General features: G+C 45.4%; 1 long non-coding RNA gene across 1 annotated transcript; it reads right to left on the reverse strand.

Moving 5' to 3' along the window:
- Positions 1-9,966: 9,966 nt before the first annotated feature.
- Positions 9,967-20,482, reverse strand: LOC145349769 (uncharacterized). Its single transcript, XR_013888144.1, has 3 exons — positions 20,348-20,482; positions 11,836-11,930; positions 9,967-10,273 (listed from the first exon to the last, which is right to left on the reverse strand). It is a non-coding gene; the product is annotated as an uncharacterized LOC145349769 (long non-coding RNA).
- Between the last annotated feature and the right edge of the window lie 240 nt (positions 20,483-20,722).

Here is a 20,722-nt window from a genome sequence, read left to right on the forward strand (position 1 = left end):
CACCCTGACCGAGGCGTGTGAACAAGCTGCGAACCTGTTTACCATCCACAATAAGAACATAAGAACATAAGAAATAGGAGCAGGAGTAGGCCATCCAGCCCTTCGAGCCTGCCCCGCCATTCAATAAGATCATGGCTGATCTGTCGTGGCTCAGTTCCACTTTCTCGCTTTCTCCCCATAACCCTTAATCCCCTCTCTTATCAAAAACCCATCAACCCGCGTCTTAAAAATATTTAGCGAGGCAGCCTCCACCACTTCAACGGGCAGAGAATTCCAGAGATTCACCACCCTTTGAGTGAAGAAGTTCCTCCTCAACTCCGTTCTAAACCGCCCCCCTTTTATCTTGAGGCTGTGCCCCCTAGTCCTACTGTCTTTTTTGAGCGGGAAGAGTCTCTCAACCTCTATCCTATCCATCCCATTCATCATCTTATACGTCTCAATGAGATCTCCCCTCATTCTTCTAAACTCTAACGAGTACAAGCCCAGTTTATTCAGCCTCTCCTCATAGCTCAACCCCCTCAACTCCAGTATCAGCCTAGTAAACCTCCTCTGCACTCCCTCCAGGGCCAAAATATCCTTGCGCAGGTGCGGCACCCAAAACTGCACACAGTACTCCAGCTGCGGCCTCACCAATGCCCTATACAGCTGCAGCAAGACCTCCCTACTTTTATATTCAATCCCCCTCGCTATGAAGGCCAGCATCCCATTCACCTTCCTGACCACCTGCTGCACCTGCAAGCTGGGTTTTTGCAACTCATGCACAAGGACCCCGAGGTCCCTCTGCACCATCGCCTGCTGCAGTTTTTCGCCCCGTAAGTAATAGTCCTTCCTACCATTCTTCCTACCAAAGTGGACCACCTCACACTTGTTCTCCCAGTCCTGAATATGGACTGAAGATGGAATACAATCCTAATGAGTATGAGGTGATGCATTTTGGGATAAGGGTAAGATATAGATAATGAACGGTAGGTCCCTCAGATGTACTGAGGAACTAAGGGAACTTGCTGAACAAGCCCATAGATCCTTGAAGGTGACAGCATGGGTAGATAGGGTGGTGAAGAAGGCATAGGGAATGTTTCATTAGCTGGGGCATAGAACATAAGAATCGGGAGGGCTGGGTGCAACTTTATAAAATATTAGTTAGGCCACTGATGGAATATTCTGTGCAGTTTCTGATCACCACACTATCAGAAAGACATGATTGCACTGGAGAGGGTACAGAGAGGGTACAGAGGAGATTCACCAGGGTTGCCTGTTGCTTCAGAAGGATCTCTTCAAATGCAGACAATAAAAATAAAACAAAACTTACTCCAACTTATAAATCAAAGGAAGGGTTTAATAAAGAAACTTCATTACTCCAAACGTGGGGCCTCCCCTTAGGCCAATCCAAGCTTCCCACAATTCCAAACAGGTTCTTATTTATAGTGAGTCAGCTGGTCAGCTGACTATTACATAATTCTGTAATTTGTTCCTGGGTCAGCTGACCCTTGCAGCTTATTACCATTGGCCACATTACGTCCAATACAAATTTGTCACCGGTTACATTCTATTATCGAATAGGATGGCAAGTTTCAGCTTTGAGGACAGGCTGAGGTTGTTTTCCCTGGAGCAGGGGCGGCTGGAGGAGGACCCCTTAGAGGTGTACAAAATTACGAGAGGCATGGACAGGGTAGATCTTAATCATTTTCTTCGCCATGGCAGAGGCGTCTAAAATCAGAGGGCATCGGCTGAAGGTGAGGAGTAAATGGTTCAGAGGGGATCTGAGGAAAAGTTTTTTCACCCACAGAGTAGTAGAAATATGAAACATGCTATGTGAGAGGGTGGTAGGGGCAGGGACTCTCATAACATTTAAGAAGTATCATGACAAGCATAAATTGATATTTGATGGTTGGCTTTGATATGTTGAGCCGAAGGTCCTGGACTGTATGAGTCACTGACTGTATGATGCTGTCATCTCTCATTCTTCTAAACTGAAGAGAGTATACCCAAACCCAGTCTCCTTAACTAAATCTCCCATCATAGGAAGAAGTCCATTGAATTCTTATTGTATCATCTCTTCTAAGGACAGATTATTTGATCACTATCATATTACAGTTTGTGGAACCCACCAATGTGAAAATTTGTGTCCTACTTTCCTAGATTACACACTTCCAAAGGTCTTTGTAGCTGCGTAAAGCTTAGCTGAGAAGATCAAAGGTGCACACACTACGCCAAGTGTGACAGGTCTCTATTTTATATCCGGGCTCCACGCAGAGATGACACCAGTGCGTGTAACAGTTTTTATTTGCAATGCTTTGAAACGTCTGTCCCGCGCTTCAGCTATAGTTTCCTGCTCTTTTTACAGCTTTGTTGATTTTTCTGAGCTCACACCCAGGCTGAGCCAATCGAGCACAGTGAGCATCAGGCTCACGTAATCAAGGACACAGCAGTTGAATACTCGAGTGGCCTCCATAAACGCCTTCTTTATTTTTATACACCAACTCCCTTACAATAAATCTTTACATACTATTTGTTTTCCTAATGGTTGCTGTACCTGCATCTTAACTTTCTGCGATTTGCACAGCAGCGCACCCCCCTGCATTCTAACTCGGAGGCAGAGCAGGGGCAGGTTCACCCGCACATTTTGCATTTTGTTTGACATTGTTTACGAGCGCCTCTCTCAGCAACTCAGCGACCGGCACGTTCTAGAATCAACATCGAGTAGCAACCTGAACATCTCGCCAACATAAAGCCAGGCTAATTAGTTTTCCATGAAGCGCGCTGACACCATCTCAGTGAGTGGTGCCCAGCTCCGGGGAAAGGACACGTAATTTTCCCCAACTCGCAGCCACATAAATCAACCGAAAGAGTTAGGAGTTGAATCTTAAGCGCCACGCGTTAAGCATTAAGCATGTTGAAAGCAGCTGTTTGGTATTTAAACAGTGTCACGATAATTAAATACTGGAGTGTGACTGTAGCAATCCGTTTGAATTATTTGTTGCTAAGGTGATAACAATTTGTCTTCTTTTGTTCCATTTAATTGTGTTGCTGTTATCTGTTACAATTATAAATGTTGCCCATCATCACCGTGCATTTGGGCAGAGGATACAACTAATAGAATCATTTGCACGTATAATTTGAGTCTCTGATCAGCTCCCTGAGTCTGTATATAGGACACCAGACCCAATGCAGCTGTATCCATTTGGACTGTTTGCAAAACAAGCTGAGTCTGGCAGTGGTACAGTCGCTTTTCATTTTGAACATCAGCGGTTCAAGTCCCACCTCAGATACTTGAGCGTAGAGTTTCAGCTGGGCCTTCCTGTCCAGTCCTGAGGGAGTGGTGCATTGTCTGTGGCACCACCTCGATGAGATGTCAAACCGGAAGCCCCACCTTGTCTCTCGGGTAGCACGGTGGCACAGTGGTTAGCACTGCTGCCTCACAGCGTCTGGGACCTGGGTTCAATTCCCAGCTTGGGTCACAGTCTGTACGGAGTTTGCACATTCTCCTTGTGTCTGCGTGGGTTTACAAACAGCATAATTAAGGACCCCACGCACCCCGGATATCCCCTCTTTCACCTTCTACCATTGGGAAAAAGATACAAAAGTCTGCGATTACGTACCAACCGACTCAAGAACAGCTTCTTCCTTACTGCCATCAGGCGTTTGAATGGCGCTAAGCTGATCTTTCTCTACACTTTAGCTATAACCATAACACTATAATCCTGCACTCTCTCCTTTCCTTCTCTATGAACGGTATGCCTTGTTTGTGTCAGAGAAGGACGGGAAATGAGGCGAGCTGTTTTTGGTGAAGGGATACATGTTGAGCAAACACCAGAGAACGCCTCCCCCCCTCACACCTCCCCCCCGACCCCCCACCAGCCCCTCCATCCCCCCCCCCCGCTGTTCTTTGCAACTGTACATAGCATTGCAAGAAACAATACTTTTCACTGTTTACTATGTGACAACAATAAATCAAATCAAATCAAAATCAAAACTAAATCCTCCGTGTGCTCTGCTTTCTTCCCACAGTCTGAAAGACGTGCTAGTTAGATGCTAAATTCTCCCTCAGTGTAGCTGAACAGGCGTGAGGTGTGGCGACTAGTGGAGTTTCACTGTAATTTCATTGCAGTGTTAATGTTAGCCTATTTGTGACACTGTTGCAAAGATCAGCCGGGGGGGTGGGGGGGGCTGGTGGGGGGTCGGGGAGGGGGGCTGGGGGTGGGGTGAGAGGTGAGTGGGGGGGGAGGCGTTCTCTGGTGTTTGCTCAACATGTATCCCTCCACCAAAAACAGCTCGCCGCATTTGCTGTGTTTCTCTTATTCATTCACAGAATGTGGTGTCGCTATTAAGCTTTATAAATATTTCCCATTGTTTAGTTGTCACTGAGAAGGTGGTGGTGAGCTGCCTTCCTGAATACAGCTGAGTGGTTTGCTGGACCATTGTCAGAGGGCAGTTAAGAGCCACGTTGCTGCAGGTCTGGAGTCACATGTAGGCCAGGCCAAGTAAGGACAGCAGATTTCCTTCCCTGAAGTACGTTGGTGAACATTCTCTCTTCCACCTTCCTCTGTCAGGAGAAAGATACAAAAGTCTGAGGTCACATACCAACCGACTCAAGAACAGCTTCTTCTCTGCTGCTGTCAGACTTTTAAATGGACCTACCTTGCATTAGGATCTTTCTCTACACCCTAGCTATGGCTAACACTACGTTCTGCACTGTCTCTTCTCTATGAACAGTATGCTTTTTCTGTGTGGTGCACAAGAAACAATACCTCTCACTGTATGTTAATACATATGATAATAATAAATCAAATTACAATCTAGTATTTTTGTGATTACCATTACGAACACTAGCTTTTTTGTAAATTCCATTCATCAATTGAATTGAAATCCCCTGGTTGCCACAGTGGGATTTGAATTCTTAACCCTGGATCATTAATTCAGTTCTTCAGATCACTAGCATTCAGATTGAGCCACCGTGCCCCCAACTTTCTGTGAATTCCAGCTGTACACTAATTGCTGTCGCATTTCAGGTGTTACAACAATGAAGGCACCTTGGTGACTGGGAAGAGTTGAAAGGCACTATATCAACGCAAGGGTCTTCTTATTGCAACAAGAAGTATTTTACCACCAACGGGTTTTGTCTCCTGTTCTGTCACTGCTGGAGTTCAGCAAATGCAGCATCTAATCTTCACTCAGCAAGATACTGCAAAGAGAAAATAAATGAAAGAAGTGTGTACATACAGGAACCTGCATGTAGGGACAAGCACAGAGCATCAATGCTGACACCGGTTGAAGAGAGGACAGAGGGATTAATGGAGAAGCGAAGAGATGATCCAGTCTTGGGTTTTAACCCAAGAAGGAAAGGTAGCAAGGTGGAAAGGTAGAGCCAGGGAAAGGTTTCTTATCTCAAAGGTGTTGTGGTGAGGAGTTAGATCAGTAATGGACAACCTGCAGCCCGGGGGTCACATGCAGCCCATCTGGGTCCTGAGTGCGGCCCATGAGACATTTTATTGTCTGCTGGCCACGCATGGGCCTGTCACATTCCACTGGCTTCTGCCCATGTAATATTTTTCCTACTGGTGTGACTGGAGTGATTCACACGTAAAGCAAAGACAAGTGAAGTGAGATGTGCGCTGATTGTTCGCAACATTTTGATTTGATTTGATTTACTATTGTCGGATGTATTAATATATAGTGCAAGTATAGTTTCTTGCTATACAAAGCATACCGTTCATAGAGAAGGAAAGGAGAGGGTGCAGAATGTGGTGTTACAGTCATAGCTAGGGTGTAGAGAAAGATCAACTTAATGTTAGAAATGTCCATTCAAAAGTCTGATGGCAGCAGGGAAGAATATGTTCTTGAGTCGGTTGATGCCTGACCTGAGACTTCTGTATCTTTTTCCCGAAGGAAGGTGGAAGAGAGAATGTCCAGGGTGCAGGGGATCCTTAATTATGCTGGCTGCTTTGTCGAGGTAGTTGAAAGTGTAGACAGAGTCAATGGACAGGAGGCTGGTTTGCGAGATGGATTGGGCTACGTTCACAATCTTTTGTAGTTTCTTGCAGTCTTGTGCAGAGCAGGTGAAGTGCAGAGAAAGATCAACTTAGTGCGAGGTTGGTCCATTCAAAGTCTGATGGCAGCAGGGAAGAAGCTGTTCTTGAGTCGACTGGTACGTGACCTCAGACTTTTGTACCTTTTTCCTGGCGGAAGAAGGTGGAAGAGAGAATGTCCAGGGTGCGTGTGAGGTCCTTAGTTATGCTGGTTGCTTTTCCCAAGGCAGCAGGAAGTGTAGACAGAGTCAATGGATGGGAGGCTGGTTTGCGTGATAGATTGGGCTACATTCTTCATTTTTCGTTGTAGTTTCTTGCGGTTTTGGGCTGAGCAGGAGCCATAACAAACTATGGTATAACTAAAAAGAAAACTTTCTATGACGTATCGGTAATAGTTGGTGAGATCACAGCACCATGCGCTCCCCCTGCAGCTGAAGCTTAATTATTTCTTTTGTTTTTACCTCTTGAAGTTAGTTCTACTAATACATAAATGATGAAACATTTTCTATAACTCGTTTTGAAATGTTTGATGTGTATAAATGTGTTTAATCTTATTCATGCGCTCATGATTAGTGAACAAGCCTGATTTCAATCTTGCAACCCGCTGAGATGAAGGCGGGCCACTCATGTGACCCACTCACTAGTCTAGGTTACCTGGGTTAGATGGTCTGTAGGAGGGGCCTCATTGCATTACAGTGTGGATGTAGAAACCAGAAAAAGAGCATCTTACCCATGCCCACCCTATCCGCATAACTCCACACATTTACCATGGCTAATCCACCTAACCTGAACACTTTGGGTACTAAGGGAAATTTAGTGTGGCCAATCCACCTAACCTGCACATCATCAGCTACTAAGGGCCACTTTAGCATGGTCAGTCTAAAAGTGCGAAGGATGGAATGTCTGGAACTGCAGAGGAACAAGAGTGGGCACAGTGGGGATCTGCCCATAGTACGAATGATCAAACATAGAGAGAGTGGGCAGCTTCACAGCTCCAGGGCCCTGGGTTCGATTCCCTGCTCAGGTCACTGTCTGTGTGGAGTTTGCACATTCTCCACATGTCTGCATGTGTTACCTCCGGGTGCTCCGGTTTCCTCCCACAGCCCAAAGATGTGCAGGTTAGATTGACTGGCTATGCTAAGAAATTGTCCCTTAGCATCCAAGGATGCGTAGGTTAGAGGGATTAGTGGGTATAGTATGTGGGGGTAGGGCCTGGGTGGGATTGTGTTCAGTGCAGACTCGATGGGCTGAAGGGCCTCTTTCTGCACTGAAGGGTTCTATGATTCTATGATAAGTTGAAAGGGGAGAAAGAACAAGATTGAGGGCATCAGACAAACATTTTCCTGTCAAGTTTTCCTGGCACATTTCACCAGTAATATAATGCATGAATAAATAATCTCCCTCCAATTCTCCCGGGATTCTCAATCTAACACATTAACTGAGGCTCCTCTGACTTACTGGAGGTGACTTAATAAATTTGCAACCACATCGATTTGGAAATGAATCATCAGGCATCTCTCTCGATCGCTCTGTAAGTGATCAGCAGAAATCTGGATCAACTGATTACCCTCTGTTCCCCCTCAGTTGATGAAACATTCATTCCTGAGGCTCCTCCCAAATTCTCTCCAGTATTTATAGCTCCATTCACCCACACCCTCCTGCTCCGGTATAACAACACCCCCCCCACCCCCCCCACGCCCACTCCCCCTTTTAGTTCAGTTCTGGTGCATTCACTCAAATCAGAAGCTGGATAAATGACTGCTGCTTGGTTTGACACAATAAAGAATTAGTTTTACCTCCATGACGTAAAGTCAATGAATACTTGAACTTCAATTGTAACCTTGCACTCCAGTCGGGACACGATAATTTATTAAATATAAAAATGTTTGTCTTGCGGCTAAAAAGTAAATGACTGCCGAGTATAAATTAATTTCACTGTTTTCTGTCTATTAGTCAACTCACATCCCAACCTCCGTATTCATTTGCTTCTTTTTTCATAACTGCTATGACCTCATCCTCTCTCTCTTTTTCCTTTCAGGTTCCTGTGCGTTGCTCTCGAGGTTGTTTAGTTTCCTCTTATCACCTCTGCTGCTCCACCTGACATTCATTACTATTGTTGTTGCTTCCTCTGACACCTCCAATTCATCCTTCCCAGCTCTGTGTCCTTCAGCCTGATCTATCTCTGCACTAAATCCTCCCGCCGTTTACAAGGCATTCGGACCCTGTTTTCCGACCAATCATGACTTTTGCTCGAAAGGGGAAGAGCGATGGCCTAGTGGTGTTATCACTAGACTGTTAACCCAGAGGCTCGGCTAATAGAAGCATAGGAACTAGAAGCAAGAGCAGGCCATTCGGCCCTTTGAGCTTGCTCTACCATTAATTTTCATCATGACTAGTCATTGAATTCAATATCTTGATCCTTCCTTCCCCCATGTCCTTTGATCCCCTTAGCTCCAAGAACTATATCTAATTTCCTCTGGAAATCAGACAACATTTTGGCTTCAACTACATTCTGTGGGAGTGAATTCCACACATTCACCACCGTCTGGGTGAAGAATTTCCCCTCACTTCAGTTCTAAAAGATTTACCCCTTATCCTCAAACTATGTTTGGGACTCCCCCACTATTGGGAACATTCTTTCTGAATTTACCCTGTCTAACCCTGTTAGAATTTTATAAGTGTCTATGAGATCCCCTCTCACTCTTCTAAACTCCAGTGAATATAATCCTAACTGACTTAGTTTCTCCTCATATTACAGACCTGCCATCCCAGGAATTGGCCTTATAAACTTTCGCTGTACTCCCTCTATAGCAAGGACATCTTTCCTCAGATAAGGACACCAAAACTGCGCACAATAATGTTCTGGGGACCCGGGTTCCAATCCCACCACGGCAGATGATAGAATTTGAATTCCATTTAAAAAATCTGGAATTAAGAATCTACTGATGACCATGAAACCATTGGCAGGAAAAACCCATCTGGTTCACTAATGTCCCTTAGGGAAGGAAATCTACCGTCCTGTCTGGCCTACATTTGACTCCAGAACCATAGTAACATGGTTGACTCTCAACTTCCCTCGAGCAACCAGAGATGGGCAATAAATGCTGGCCAGCCAGTGGCGACCATGTTCCACGAATGAATAACAAAAAACTGCTAATCATTCACTACCTCACAGCATGTATCTTCAGCCATTCCCTTGGATCCACAACTGAGAGGTCAAGGATATTACGTTGCTAATAGTTGAGCTGCTCAGATGGCGAATTAGCCAATCGTGGTCAGTCAGCAATCTTGCTTGCATCTCAGCCTTGCTTAAATGTCACTTCCAAGAAAACAGCACCTCCGACAGTGTGGTACTCCATCCTACTGCACCCGTGTGTCCGGCTTGACTTTGTGCTTAAGTCTCTGGCTTTTTGGCTAAGATCAATCATTGGATCGAACCAGAGAGCAGGTGTAATCCATGTTCTTGTCAGTTTGGATCTAGTGTGTCTCTTTAATGAGGATCACGAATTGGATTCAGTTTGGATTTGGTTTTTGGAGCAAGCAAGGAGATGGGTAAAGGAATTTGCCATGTCCATTCCGCACACCGGCTTTGTAAACTCTGAGAAAGGGATAACATTTCTTTTTAAACGTCTCTGGCTTGGGCTTTGAACTCACGACCTTCCAACTCAACAGACAGCTGGCTGAATGGCCTGCAAGAAACCAGTTCCAAAGAAAAGAGTGACCTGAAGGGAGACTGAGCAATGAGCTTGCTGACTAACATGGTTCTCACTGTGGGGAATGGAAGCAAGACATGCGACAGAAGTCTTGGTGATCGGAAGAAAAGAGCAAAGAGAAATATATCACAGTGAGAGACAGAAAGGCTGCAGAGGAGGGAAACATCGCAAAGAAGCATTACCTATCAAAACAGAATATTTTTATTCTGGAAAAGCAAGAGATTTTGAAGAGTGTTCATGAATACTAAAACAATCTGTAAGTCACTCTCATCTTTTCTGGGTGAAATTTCCAATTTTCTTACATTGATAATTCCTTTCTTTGTTCTGTACAGATTTTATTATCGTTTAACTTAATGTCAAAACTTCAGTGAAACGAAACTCGTTATGTTTCCCCTGCACGTGACCTGATTTATCCAGCTTTTGGAATCTCCTCCCTCCATTGTTTCCTCCCGTGTCCAGTTCCTCGCAGTTCTTATATCATCGCCCTTTCTCTCCAGGCACAAGCCCCTTTCACACATCTTGTTTCTCACAACCCTGCAATTCAGAGAAATAGTGAGAGGTGGTGCAAATACCGGGGGCGGCACGGTGGCACAGTGGTTAGCGCTGCTGCCTCACAGTGCCAGGGACCCGTGTTCAATTCCTGATTCGGGTCACAGTCTGTGTGGCGATTGCACGTTCTCACCATGTCAGCGTGGGTTTCCTCCAGGTGCTCCAGTTTCCTCCCACAGTCCAAAGATATGCGGGTTAGGTTGATTGGCCATGCTAAATTGTCCCCTGCTGTCAGGGGGACTAGCAGGGTAAATATGTGGGGTTACAGGAATAGGGCCTGGGTGGGATTGTGGTCAATACAGATATGATGGGCTGAATAACCTCCTTCTGCACTATAGGGATGCTATGATAAAGGGCAACTTCTACAGTTTTACAATTTTATAGTATTTGATGAGACCACAGCTTGAGTAGTTTTGGCGTCTATGTTTATGGAAGGATATATCTGTATTGGAGTCGGTACAAGGAAAATTCATTGGGTTAGTTCCTGGGGGTGAGAAGTTTGACTTTGTAGAGTGATTGAGAAAGTTGGTTCTATATTCTTTGGGGTTTAGAAGAGTGAGGGACAGTCTCATTGAAAGATAGAAGATTCCAAAGTGGTTTGTCAAGGTGAACACTGAGAGATTCTTTCCAGTGACTGGTAACCTGGAACACAGGGAGAGATTTATCCTTTAGGATGGCGATGAGGTGGAATTTCTTCATCTGGAAGGTTGGAAATCTTTGGAATTCTCTACTTCAGAAGAGAGTGGATTCTCCATGGTCAAACACATCCGAGGCTGAAAGAGAATGGGATTTGATCTTTCAGAGACTCAGGGAATTATAGAATCCCTACAGTACAGAAGGAGGCCATTCAGCCCATTGAGTCTGCACCAACAACAATCCCACCCTGGCTCTATCCCTGCAAGTCCTCGTATTTACTTCACTAATCTCTCTAACCTAGGCATCCCTACCCACTGAGGGGCAATTTGGCACGGCCAATCAACCTAACCCGCACATCTTTGGACTGTGGGAGAAATCCGGAGCGCCCGGAGGAAATCCACGCAGACAAGGGGGAAAATGTGCAAAAGCCACACAGACAGTGACCCAAGCCGGGGATCGAACCCGGGTCCCTGGAGCTGTGAGGCAGTGGTGAGCAGTGCTAACCATTGTGCCACTGTGCTGCCCCAGAATGTTGGGCAGGAAGGTGAAGTTAAAGGAGGGGAGATTATCATATTGAATGGCAAAGCAGGTTCAAGGGGCTTATGATCACTGCTCCTATTAATGTCCCCATGTTCTGTAAGAGTTAATCAAATAGAGTTAATGATGCTGCCATAGACTTCTCCTCATTCAGCTGATTAACTGCTTTCACTAATTCAGTGACCCTCTCAAATAGAGGCAGCACTTGGATGACAGAGTGTGATGCAGGTGGTGTCTTATGGGCATTTACAGCTCCTCAAATGTAGTTGACAGTGTTTTATAAAGTATTGTACAACAACCAGAATTAAACTAATCGGCCCTTACTTTAAAAAGTTAAAAAAAAAAGTTTATCTATTAGGCACAGGTGGGCTTACCTTAACATTGCAATGAAGTTACTGTGGAAACCCCCTAGTCGCCGCACTCTGATGCCTGTTCGGGTACACTGAGGGAGACCTTATTCATAGAATCCCTGCAATGCAGAAAGAAATGGCCCATTGAGTTTGCACCAGCCACAATCCCATCCAGATCCGATTCCCATAACCCCACATCTTTACCCTGTTGGGCCCCCGATACTAGATTCCTGATTTATAACTGCCTCTGAGATGTTACTTGTATCCTCTATAGTGAAGACTGATGTAAAATACATGTTCAATTCAACTGTCATCTCCATACTTTCCATTATTAATTCCCCAGACTCACTTTCTATAAAACCAACAGTCACTTTGTTAACTCTTCTTTAAATATTTATAGAAACTTTTACCATCTGTTTTTATATTTCTGGCTATCTTTCTCTTATACTCTAAATTTTCCCTCCTTACTAACCTTTTAGTCATCCTTTGCAATGCCTTTTATGTTCTGTTGAATCTTCTAACCTGTCTTTATACAATGATATGTTTTTTTCTTTAACTTTGATGCTGTCTTTAACCTATGGAAAGGGTTAAGCAGCCAGCATTGTTGCATCCACAAACTACAAATAACTATTTCTCAGATGGCACTATAACAGTCACACCCCAGGTGGTATCACTCCAAGGTTACAACAACCATATGAGAATTGATAACACTTATCAAGGCTCCAAAAGGAACAGTTGTGCCTCTGAAAACTTAATCAAATATCCAGGGGATGGGACAGTTAACACGCCATCAAGATCAGTTTGACAAGCATGACACTTAGATATTGTAAACAGGTAGACAGGAGATGCCCAGAAAACCATTAAAAACTAAAGCACACAAGACAATGGAACCACATAATGTCATCAAAAACAGAACTGTAACTAATTCAACGTAACAATATGATGATCTGCTGTAGATGTAATGTTTTGCTATGTAAATAAAGGGAAATCTGTAAGAGCCAATGTTCAATAGAATAGCTCAGAAACAAGCTGTAGTTCTGCTCTCCCTTATGCATGTGGAATAAAATCATTTTTTGTTGAAGTTCTACACGATCTCGGAAGAATCAGTTCGTTCATTCCCTCCTACAGTAGGGAATGTCCCTTGGACTTTTTCCTAACTCCTTGGAATATAAACAGAACAAGGATAAACAGCAGATGACTTATTACTTTATGGTTCTGCAATTAGGCAACACTTATTAAACAATCCTGATTGTGGTAAGAATTATACCAATTTAAGATTATCAGCCAAGTTTGTAGTCTATTTCACTTACATTGCTAGAAGCTACATACATTCACGTACTTTGCAAACAGAAAGAATATGTCCACACATTGCACCTTTTTCAACAAACCAAAACACTGGTAAATAACCATTCCCTATTTCACTCCTCATAGCAATGCCTTAGCCAATCAGAGTCCACCTACCTGGTTTAACTTTAAACAAAAACTTGGCAGTTAACTATTCCCTAGTGCATTCTCTACAGCAATGCCTCTGCCAAACAGAGTGCTCTTGCCAACCAATCAGCACTCTCTCCTCATGCCCTATAAATTGTTGGATATTCTTGTGAATCTTTCTGATGAGAGTGAGGCAAAAACCTTCAACAACATATCCCCATGTACAGTACTCCAGTTCTGTACGACCAAGTGACTTTTTTTTATTAGTGTCACAAGTAGGATTAACACTGCAATGAAGTTACTGTGAAAATTCTCTAGTTGCCACACTCCAGTGCCTGTTCGGGTACACTGAGGGAGAATTTAGCATGGCCAATGCACCCAACCAGCATTTTCAGACTGTGAGAGGAAACTGGAGTAACCAGAGGAATCCCACATGGACTCGAGAAGAAAGTGTAGACTCCACACAGTCAGTAACCCAAGCTAGGAATCGAACCCAATCCCTGATGCTGTGAGGCAGCAGTGCTAACCACTGTGCCACCGTGCCACCAGGCTACAAAATGTTTTTTGGAAAACAATAGTTCTTGTGCTCAGGTTATGGTTCTATAAAATGTGTGTAGCACGGTGGTTAGCACTGCTGCCTCCCGGCACCAGGGGCCTGGGTTCGATTCCTGCCTGCAGGGATTCTACCTGTGACAGATCAGAAGGGATTGGCATTGATTGGAGGAGTTGGGTTTACATTCTGATATTTTTCATAATTATTTTGGAGGTTAGTGAGCAAGTGTATCATTGTATCTTCTTGGAGGTTTTGACTTTAGTCAATTGTCCCCACCTCGGATATTGTAGGGATTAGAGAAAGTCTAGAGCCTGTGGAGGGGGCAGAGCTGATTGGTTGAAAGTAGTTGGGTTAAGTGCTTTTTAGTCCGTATTTTAGATTAGCTCAGTGAATGTGTTGGCGAAGCAAGCACATTAATCTTCTAAAGAAGATGGATGATCTTAGGATCTGCGGCAAATTACTTGTCTGATTGAACATCAGTTAGCAAGCAGAGTAAGATAGGAATGGATCGGCCTTAGAACCAGTAGATTTCCATGATCTGTGTTTTCCCAATGCAAAGATTCACACTATCAAAGTTGACAATCAGTGCCAAGTGAGGATGTCTGGTGACCAGTGGAAGAAAAATGTTACGTTCAGTGGGCAGATTGACTGGATGAAATAGTAGAGCTCGTCAGGGACTTGGAATTGTAAAGCAGTACACACTGAAACGGAATCTCTGGAATGTGTGTTCGCAGTCCCTGGGGGTCGACTGGCCAAAGTCGCAAGATAAAATTATCAAGCGTGCATACTTAATACTGAAAGTCCCTGTGTCAGGCTATTGTTCCCAAGGTTAATCAGTGCAAATATGACTCCCAGAGGACACTTAATTACAAGTCAAACCAGGTTCATTTAACCTCCCATGACTCCATATTCCAAAATGTGCCAATGTCACATTTAAGATGATCTTCAGTTTGAGGTATCACATCTTTGAGTGGATATTGATCGCCTGTAAGCAGGACAGAGGGATGGAGAAGGTTGGTGCTGAATCTTAATGTTCTTCATAATTAGACAGACCTGTGTTTACAGAACGTATTATCAGATTTCTCAGAAATACTTCAGAGTATTTAATGCGCTATGAATTATCATCATAGAATCCCTACGGTGCAGGAAGAAGTCACTCGGCTCATCGAACCAGCACCAACAACAATCCCAATCAGGTTCTATCCCCATAACCCCATGTATTTACTCTGCTAGTCCTCCTGACACTAAGGGGCAATTTAGCATGGCCAATCCACCTAACCCGTGTATCTTTGGACTGTGAGAGGAAACCGGAGCACCAGGAGGAAACTCACGCAGACACAGAAAGAACGTACAAACTCCACACAGCCAGTCACCCGAAGCTGGAATTGAACCCAGATCCCTGACGCTGTGAGGTAGCAGAGCTAACCACGGTGCCACCATGCCACCCAATTACCGTATTCAGAAGAACAGTGACTGCTGCTTTGTAGGCAAACGTGCAGCCGTTCTATGCACAGGAAGATCCCACTAACAAATTAATGACACCGTACTTACACAGCACAGAAACAGGCCATTCAGCCCAACATGTCTGTACCTGGTGTTTATGCTCCACATCAGCCCCACTCCCGTATGTCAACTCCATGTCCCACATGCTAATCACTGGCCGATTAAAGATGTTTCTCCTGAATTCCTTGTCGGATTTATTAGTAACTAATATTTATGGTATCTGGCTTTGAGCTTCCCAGAAAGTGGAAACTTGTTCTCGACGTCTAACCCATCATTACTTACAGACCTCGGTCAGGACATTCTATCATGGTATACACGGGGTTAGATAGAATTACACGCAGTCAGCAACACAGAAATAACAACACTTCACAGGAGCCCACGCCTCCCCCAACCTTCATCTAAACCCATGACGATAGCTTTCATTCTTAACTCTGCTATGTGCACCTATGCAAATCACTTCAACTACCACTGATGGTGGTAGCAAGTTGCACATTCTTACCACTTTCCAGGTAAAGATGGTTCTCCTAATTGGATTCATGAGTGGCTATTGTATACGGTTTCTGGTTTTCATAGAATCATCGAACCCTACAATGCAGAAAGAGGCCCTTCGGCCCATCGAGTCTGCACTGAACACAATCCCACCCAGACCCTACCCCCGTATCCCTGCATATTGTGCCCACTAATCCCTCTAACCTACGTATCCCTAGACACTAAGGGTCAATTTCTTAACATGGCCAATCAACCTAACCCGCACATCTTTGGAAAGTGGGAGGGAACCACAGTACCCGGAGGAAACCCACGCAGACACGAGGAGAATGTGCAAACTCCACACAGACAGTGACCCGAGCCAGGAATCGAACCCAGGACCTTGGAGCTGTGAAGCAGCAGTGCTAACCACTGTGCTACTGTGCTGCATGCCACACAAGTGCCACACAAGTGGAACTGATGTCAACGCTGCCAATGTCTTCCAGAAGCTTTACAGCCTCTGTCAGGTCACCTCCCAGTCTCCCCACTCCGAGTGGAAAGTGCCCAGTCTATTCCAAATTTACTGATAGTCACAGCCTCCCAACTCTGGCCTCATCCTTGCCCATCTGCATCCTCTGCGGGCTGGCCCTACATCCTTTCTCTAACACAGAAGAGAGATTTGTACACGCTATTCCAGATGTAGTCTAACCAAAGTCTGAATAATTCATTTCTGATGGTTCTGGTTAAGTGTCCAGTACAGGGAAGGCGGAGTACTGAGAGAAACGTGGCTAAGTACATTCTCCCCATGTCTGCGGGGGTTTACTCCCACACTCCAAAGATGTGCTGGTTAGGTGGTTGGCCATGCTAAATTGCCCCTTAGTGTCAGGGGATTAGCAGGGTAAATACAATCGGTTATGGAGATAGGGCCTGGGTGGGATAGTTGTAGGTGTGCAGAGTGAGATGGAGTGAATGGCCTCCTTCTGTACTAGAGAGATTCCATACTTTGATTTTGATTTGACTTGATTTGATTTATTATTGTCAGATTATTAACATATAGTGAAAAGTATTGTTTCTTGCATGCTATACCGACAAAGCATGCCGTTCATAGAGAAGGAAAGGAGATCGTGAAGGCAGGCACAGCGAATGGAGTAAATCAGACAGAAAGTGAATGACTCTGTCTCTCTGAAAGTAACCCTCCTGGAACCCCAGGGAACAGGGGTAATTAACAAGCCTCAATATTCCCCATTCCGTGACTTTTCCAGTTATTTTTATGAGTGGTTCGCTAGCACAGCAGCCAAAGAGAGAGAGTAGGATTATCTTGGTCTCTCTCTCTTCCATCCCTGTGAATCTCAGGCTACAAATAAAAAACTGGGGAAAATCAATATTTAATTTGCAGATTTGAGCGCAGTAGCAGAGCCACCTGTTAATAAGCAGAGCATATGCCATCTGAGTGTTCATTCACCCTGTGCAGCCCTCACTCCCAAGTCAAACGGACAAACTTAACCTGCTGATCCGTCCTGCAATATTATTAAAATTCGCTCCCCTAAACCCCTCGGTTAATTAAAACGCTGTAATAAATAACTCTCGCAGGCCTTCTTGAGACGTTTTCCATAATGCTCATTAAATTGCCAATGTTATCTTTTGTGGGCACTGCTCAATTTAACCGTTCGCTTGGCACAATAGTGTGGTCCTGAATTTCTCCATGAGGAGCAGGGTACCTGAGGGGAGGGGTAAGGGGATGGTGGGCGGGGGGGGGGGGGAGGAGCGGTTTGAGGATGATGGCAGACCAAACTTTTCAAGAACGCCATGGAGGTATACAGCACAGAAACAGGCCCAACTCGTCCATATCGATCAGGTTTCCTGAACTGAACTAATCCCATTGGCTTGTGTTTGGCTCACATCCCCCTTAACCCTTCCCATCCATGTACCTGTCCAAGTGTCTTTTAAATGTTAATAAGAACATAAGAACCAGGAGCAGGAGTGGGCCATCTGGCCCCTCGAGCCTGCTCCGCCATTCAATAAAATCATGGCTTATCTTTTCGCGCACTCAGCCCCACTTACCCGCCCACTCACCATAACCCTTAATTCCTTTACTGTTCAAAACTTTATCCGTTCTTGCTGTAAAAAAACATTCAATGAGGTAGCCTCAACTGCTACACTGGGCAGGGAATTCCACAGGTTCACAACCCTTTGGGTGAAGAAGTTCCTCCTCAACTCAGTCCTAAATCTACTCCCCCTTATTTTGAGATCATGCCCCTTAGTTCCAGTTTCACCCACCTGTGGAAACAACCTCCCTGCTTCTATCTTATCTACTCCCCTCATAATCTTATATGTTTCTATAAGATTTCCCCTCATTTTTCTGAATTCCAGTGAGTATAACCCCAGTCTGCTCAATCTCTCCTCATAAACCAACCCTCTCAACTCCGGAATCTCTAATGTTGTAATTGTACTGGCCTCTACCACCTCCCCTGACAGCTCATTCCACACACGCACCACGCTCTGTGTGAAAAAGTTGACCTTCAGGTCTCTTTTAAATCTTTCCCTTCTCCACTTAGACCTATGCCCTCTAGTTTTGGACTCCCCCACCCTGGGGAAAAAGATCCCAGCTTATTAATGCCCCCCACGACTTTATAAACCTCTGCAAGGTCATCCCTCAGCCTCCTTGAAAAAAAAATGCCACCTCCCCAACGATTTGTGGGACTGTCTTGCTCAAGGCTGTCCGAACTGGAAAAGAAGCTTCGGTGAACGTGCAGAACATTTGGAGCCTCTCCGACAGACCCCGGGCAAAGGGCAAACGCAAACAGCGGACCAAAGTCCGAGACCCACCCAACCACCGCCACATCAAACACTACTTGCCCCGTCTGTGGCAGAGTCTGCCTGTGGGTCCAGCATTGGGCCTTCCAGTCATCTCGGAACCCACAGTCCAGGATTGGAAGAAAATCACCGTTCCTCTACTTTCTCAGGAGGCAAAGGAAATTTGGCATGTCAGCTACAACTCCCATCAACTTCTACAGACACAGAAAGCATTCTTTCTGGTTGTATCACAGCTTGGTATGGGCTCCTGCTCTGCCCAAGACCATAAGAAACAGCAAAGTTTTGTGAACTTAGCCCAGTCCATCACACAAACCACCCTCCCATCCATTGACTCTGTCTACACTTCCCACTGCCTCAGAAAAGTAGCCAGTATAATCAGGGACGCCACACAGCACAGACATCCTCTCTTCCATCTAATTCCATGGGGAAAAGGATACAAAAGTCTGAGGTTACGTACCAACTAACTCAAGAACAGCTTCTTTCCTGCTACTATAAGACTTTTGAATGGACCGACTTCCCACTTAGTGGGATCTTTCTCTACGCCCTTGCTATGACTGTAACATTACATTCTGCACTCTTTCCTCTCTATGAATGGCATGTGCAACAACCAATACTTTTCACAGTATATTAATACATGTGACAATAATAAATCAAATCAAATCAAAGTCCCCAGAGACTGCCTAAGCAGTAGAAGCACCGCCAAGGTTGAAACTTCAAAGCAGGCTTTAGAATTTCACACAGAAGGGGCAGGCATGGTGGCACAGTGGTTAGCACTGCTGCCTCACAGTGCCAGGATCCAGGTTCGATCCCCGGCTTGGGTCACTGTCTGTGTGGAGTCTGCACATTCTCCCCGTGTCTGCATGAGTTTCCTCCGGGTGCTCTGCTTTCCTCCCACACTCCAAAGATGTGTGTGTTAGGTGGATTGGCCATGCTAAATTGCCCCTTAGTGTCAAGGGGACTAGGTGTGGTGGATATATGGTGTTGTGGGGATAGGGTCTGGGTGGGATTGTGGTCGGTGCAGACCTGATGGGCTGAATGGCCTCCTTCTGCACTGTAAGGATTCTATGGTACAGGCCCTTAGGCCCAGAAGCCTAAGTTGGAGTTTGTGCTCCATCTTTCACTCTGATTTGTCCTCTGAACTTCCCCTCAGGTTGGGGTTGCGAACTGCGACCAAATGTAATCCTGGGGGTTTGTCACACACAACCTGCCTCCGTGACCCAATCATTAATCAGTCAACACACCCACCCCCATGGTATAATGTCTGTCTACACCAATCAGAAAGCAAATAGACCCAATTAGATGATATTTACCAGTCAGCCCTTTTCCCCCATTTGCTATCTTTTTTATATCTGGGACAGGGAAACGCCGGAAGAAAATTACGGACAAAAGCGATCCTTTTTAATGATTTTCTTTCTCCAGGGCCGCCCACAGCAGTGCCCTGCAGTCTGCTCTTCAATTCCAGGAGACCCCAGGCCGTTCCTGGAGGGTCGGTGACCCTGAGTCAACCACAGCCGGGGTTTCTCCCATGTCTCTGCCCCACATCGCCTGACAGCGAGAACGGAGAATCTGGCGCTCGGCCAAATCTCCATTCGCTGCAGCGGGACTGGAGAATCCCAGCCGCGAGAGAGATGGGAGAATTCTGGCCAACCTCCACGCTAAGCAGCTGCGCTATTCCTTGAGGTAGTGAGTTCCACATTCCACCAATTCCCTGGGCAAGAGACAACTTCCAGGATTCCTTCTTGCGTCAATAAACGACTATCTCATACTCACAATGAAGCTTTGATTTTATCCATTGGTTTTGGTCTTTTATCCGTTGGCTCGGCTTTGTCCGGTTGAGTGCTGATCCCACGGTTTAGCGTTCGCTTTGCTTCACCAGCTTAAGGGTTTTGAGGGAAGGATGGTGGGGAGGGGTGCATGGCTGACACGGGTGAATACTGCAAGTGGGAGAGGGAGGGTGGGGGGGGGGGGTGGTGAGCACTCTCAGTGTGGGAGGGGTGAACGCTCAGTGTGGGGATGGGGTGAGGGAGTAAACACTCTCAGTTGGGGGGGGGGGGGCGAACGCTGTCAGTGGGGGGTGGGAGGGTGGTCTGGGGGTGAGGCTCTGCAGCCGTGGAAGCTGACCGCCCCGTTCAAAACAATATCAAT

This window comes from Carcharhinus amblyrhynchos, chromosome 11 (genome assembly GCF_965287045.1).
Source record: "Carcharhinus amblyrhynchos chromosome 11, sCarAmb.v2.hapA, whole genome shotgun sequence".
In the NCBI taxonomy this organism is placed as follows: domain Eukaryota; kingdom Metazoa; phylum Chordata; class Chondrichthyes; order Carcharhiniformes; family Carcharhinidae; genus Carcharhinus; species Carcharhinus amblyrhynchos.